This window comes from Cricetulus griseus, chromosome 2 (assembly GCF_003668045.3).
Source record: "Cricetulus griseus strain 17A/GY chromosome 2, alternate assembly CriGri-PICRH-1.0, whole genome shotgun sequence".
In the NCBI taxonomy this organism is placed as follows: domain Eukaryota; kingdom Metazoa; phylum Chordata; class Mammalia; order Rodentia; family Cricetidae; genus Cricetulus; species Cricetulus griseus.
Window position 1 is genome coordinate 33,083,506 of NC_048595.1, and position 5,149 is coordinate 33,088,654.

Genomic DNA, 5,149 nt, shown 5'->3' on the forward strand with positions numbered 1-5,149 from the left:
CTGGGTTACAGAGTGAAGCTATACTTGTGCCTCATAGTTAGAGTTCTATAAAAACAAGCTAAATGTCAACTATGGGTAGTAAAACTAGGGATAGTCTTTGTTTTCTTCTTTTAAAATAATTTTTCTGTTTTTTTTTTCTATCAGGAATGAGTAACCATTGAGGAATTTTTCCCCCACAGGAAAATGAAGACACACACACTACATGTGTATGAATGTTTATTATTATGTTCACCATATATATGAATGTTTATTATTATGTTAATGCTGGTATTAATGAAAGCTGCGGTTGTTCAGAGCTCTGCCTCCCTGGAGCTCACAAGGGTAGGGACTTACACAGAAGCTATTTCAGGAGAGGTCTGTATGTACTTTGAAAACTAGACATGAGAACAGCAGCATGCTTCAGCCACATGGCAGGAGAGGACACACCTCCAAACTTAGTGGCTTTAAACAGCAAGGGTTTGTGGCTTTGGGACCCATGAGCCATTGCACATGACATCAGCTGAGGTCACTCATGCAGCTGTATTTGTAGACATATGGTTGGGTCCATCTTTCCAAAGGCATTATATCCTCCTCTGTCTGTTGCATGATAGCCCGGCTTCCCTCCAGCCTGGCAGCTGCATGCTAGGGAGACAAGCCTCAATGTGACAAGCTTATTGGCTTATTGGCCAGTTATATCAATGTAGATTGTTCTGGGTTTAGATTGCTATCACTTGACCGATAATGAACTTGTTTCTGCAAATAGAAATTTCCCAACACTATATATATAGTATTATGTGGCCCAGGTTGGCCTTAAACTCTGTGTAGCCAAGGATGATGTTGGATTCCTGGCCCCTGTGGCCTCTAGCTCCCAAGTGTCAGGATTATAGCTGTGTGCCACTTCATCAGGTCTATCACAGTTCTAAACAACTGAAAGTCTATTGTAGATTGAATTGAGGCTCCACTGGAATACTTTAGGTAGTTTTCATCTTGAGGCAATTATAAATAACTTTCTAAAACGAAAATATAAAAATCCCAGCAAAAATTTTTAGAGGAGTGGAATTACAAAGTGAAAAGATATAATGTAATTTTAAAGATTCTTGACATATTATGCTTCAAGAATTATCCATTTTTTCCAGGCGTTGGTGGCCCACACCTTTAATCCCAGCACTCAGGAGGCAGAGGCAGGTGGATCTCTGTGAGTTTGAGGCCAGCCTGGTCTCCAGAGTGAGTGCCAAAGCTACACAGAGAAACCCTGTCTCAGGAAAAAAAAAAAATTATCCATTTTTCAGGGTGCGATGTCATATACCTGTAATCCTAATACTCAAGAGGGTGAGGCAAGAGGATTATAGAAAGCTTGATGTTGGGCCAGGGCTACAGTGTAAAACCGTGTCTCAAAAAAAATTTTATTTTCAAACATCTTGTTCTTCTGCCTGCTAAAGTATGAGCTATATGTTTTCTTTCAGATCTGGCATGCTGCGTGGTGAATTTGCAAGCTAGAGTTATTTGGGAAGAGGACTCTAAATTGAGAAAATGTCTTCATAAAGACTGGCATAACAGCAAGTCTGTAGAGCTTTTGGGGGGGGCAGGTTTTTTCTATGTAGCCCTGGTTGTTCTGGGGACTCATGCTATTATAGACCAGACTGGCTGTGAAACTTTAGTGATCTGCCTGCCTGCCTGCCTCTGCCTCCTGAGGGCTGGGATTAAAGGGGTGGTACCAACCCTGGACAGGTGGCCCTAGGGTAGGTAAGAAAGCAGGCTGAGCAAGCAGTGGGGAGCAAGACAGTGAGCAGTATTCTTCCATGGCCTCTGCTTCAGTTTCTGCATTCAGACTCCTGCCCTGAGGTCCTGTCCTGACTGCCCTCAGTGATGGAGTGTGACCTGAGAGATAGTAGAATAAACAAACCCTTTTCTTCCCAAGTTGCTTTTGGTCATGGTCATCTTAACCCTGCATGGCTTGGTCCTGGAAACCTGACTGGGGTGGTGAGGGGACAAAAAAAGGACAGACACACATACAGAAAATCTGGGTTGAGTGGATCATGGGCTCTGATGGAATCCCATCATCACTAGCAGCAACAACCCAGAAGCTTGACACCTTTATTTTATCCCTCTGAATCCAGAAGGCGGGTTTCTGGTATACGACTGAACTAGGAGGTGGGTTTCTGTAGGAGGTCTCTGTTTTGGTACCATCTCAGGCTGCAGTCATCCTGGAGGAGGAAGCTGTGGCTGATATGGTTTATATACACTGGTCATACTTGGGCCAGAGGAAGGCTTTGCTGTCCCTCTGAGCCTCACCCACGGACAGCTTTGCCACTCCCATGAGTCTGAAGCACTGGTATCCTTGTCACGGCTGTGCTCATGTCAACAACTCCCCACTTAGGACTTCATCTGTTCATTATACATGGTGTTTTATCACAGCAACAGAAATCCTAACTAAGACACTACCCTTTCACAATCCTCATCAATACTAAGTGTCCTTTGTGTTTTAAGTCTTTGACAGGCAGATCCATGAGAAAGAGAGTCTTATTGTTCTTAAAAGTGAGATGATTCAAAGTGGCTCTGAGCCAGACACAGGTTGGTGAGTTGGTGATGCAGCTCTGTGGTGGAGGGCTTGCCAATCTCCAGCTGGATAGACATGCTGGAAACAAACAAGCAAGCACACTGGTGGTTTCAGTTAGAGACAGCAAGACCAAGCATGTGACACACAGGAACAGGCTGGGAAATCAGCTCTCAGTGCTGACAGCTGAGCTACTGGCAGTGGGTCTAAGGTCATTCACTGTCTTAGCTGTACCAGCTATTGGGACAAGCCCACTGATTTCCTGTCCTGTGTCTGTGGGCTTTCCGGTGGGAGCAGAGCATGTGGCCTTATCTACCACACCTGTCTTGCAGTGATTGCTCCTGCTGAGTCAGTCTGGAGGACCTGGGCTGAAGCTGGGTCTCCATGGCCATTACAAAGAGAATGTAACAAGGGGCATACAAGGTGGAGCCCTGGGATAAGTGTTGTCCTCAGAAACCCATGGACTCCGCTGAAGATGTGGCTGGGTGGCAGATGTTTATTGAATGAGAGGAGCCCTGGTACCACAAAAACAAAATGACAAACACCTCTGGCCCTGAGAGCTGCCTTCGTGAGTGCAAGCAGAACTCCTGAACTCTGCCTGCTGCTTCTAGACTATGGAACAAACCATGGGACTGAGGCCAGCGAGATGGCACTTCAGTCAAGACTGATGACCTGAGTATAGTCCCCAGGACCCAACATAGTGGTAGGAATCAAATCCTGATTGTTGTCTTCTAAATGCCACATGTGTGTCATGGGCACTTACACGTGTACATACACACACACAACACAACACAACACAACACACACACACACACACACACACACACACACACACACAGAAAGAGAGAGAGAGATGACAGACAGGCAGATGAAAAAAGTCATCAAGAACAAAAGACGGAACCTCAGTGTCTTCATCTAGAGAAGAAGGGACAAGAGTTTCAAGGTCTGAGATGTACTTCCTCTATGGCTGATACTTGTGATCCTCATAGGAACCCTCAAAGGCTGGGAATGTCCTGTCCACTTTACATTTGAGCCAAGTGATACCCAGAAAAACCAAGTTGCTTGCCTGGAGCTCCCTTGGGAACCAGTAGCAGAGCTAGCCTGTGATGAACTCAGACTTATCAGGAAAACTCATCTGGCCCTGTGTTGATTGGCTGATCAAGAGAGAAAGTGAAGAAACTGGTGATACACGCCTCAAGTCCAACACGCAGGAGGCAAAACAGGAATTCAAGGTCATCCTCAGCTATTCACTGAGTTCAACAGCCCCATGGCTACTTGAAACACCACCTCAAAACACAAACGAAAAACAGAGGAGGAGAGGTAGGGGAGGGGCTCTGTACCTTCTCAGAATTCAAGAGCATCTTTGGAATGACATTTGGAAGCCTGCTGTCACCCACTGGGTGGTAAAGTAGAGTTACTGATGTCTTTCTCAGTGGGCAAGGCATGATGGCTGGACTGGGAGGACACCATGGAGACCAGACAAGCATCTCTAGTAAACTGCCCCGTGGTGGCCCTGCATTCCACAGAGGGAGGCAAGGCCACATCAGTTGCTAATGGAGATCCTGCCCCGTGCTAGTGATCCTTTTAACTGCATGGTGTCCTTTCCACCCTTCAGGCCTCGAAGTATGCAGAGTATACTGCTATGGTTCCTTCTCACTAGATGAGGTCCAGGAGGACACCAGCAAGGTTAGAGAAATGTCCAGCGCTATCTGGCTGACACAGGACCCCCTTCTTTCTAAACCATTGCCCAAGAATGAGACAGTTAGAGTGGGACCATCAGTATGTATACCACCAGTGCCCAGTATCTCATCATGGTTTCTCAAAGCCCTGGTGGGTCCCAGAGCGGGGCTATTCTCCACCTTTCCATTGGGGAAACTGAGGCCTGGGGAGGGGAAGAGGCAGGTACCTTCCCTCGCCTCCTCGGGCTCAGTATGGAATGCAGACTAGGGAACTCAGGGAAGAGCTTGAGTGTTTCTGGATCCCTGCCTGCCTGGGAAGCAGTGACCTCCGCCAGGCCTGGCTGGCCTGGCTTCCAGGGAATCAAGGTGGGGCAGGATGAGTAGGGAGTGAGGTCAGAGGGGAAGCAGGCATGGAAGAGGAGGAGGCAAGTCCCTGGGGTCTGTGGGGAGAGAGCAGAAGGGAGCCTGGCTAGGCAAGGAATTGGGGGTCAGCCCAAAGTAAGTTAGCAAGGGTTTAAGTGGGGGCCATGTGGGAGTGTGTAGCCCCCGGGTCAGAGGTTCTTAAATGAAAATGTTCAGTTTGGGCTAATGGTCTCCATGCACTTTCAGTGTTTCCATCTATAAAAGAATGGAAACCCAGTGGGGTACCTGGGCCGTGGCCTGGGTTAGATCCTGGCTTTCCTACCTGTTATGTGACCTAGGACAATGAATTCACCCATGTGGATCTCAGTGTCCTTATCTGATAATAAAAATAGTCCAATATCAAAGGAGTGTTGTGAGGATGAGGGGGTGTGGCAGACTCTTTACCTAGTATTTACTGCCCTCCTCCCCAACACTACCACTTGTCACTGTCATCACCACTGTAGTCATTGTTGTCATCCATCTCAAGGGGCTCTAGGGAGGCTTACACAAAGCAACTTGTGCTAGCTGTCTGGCA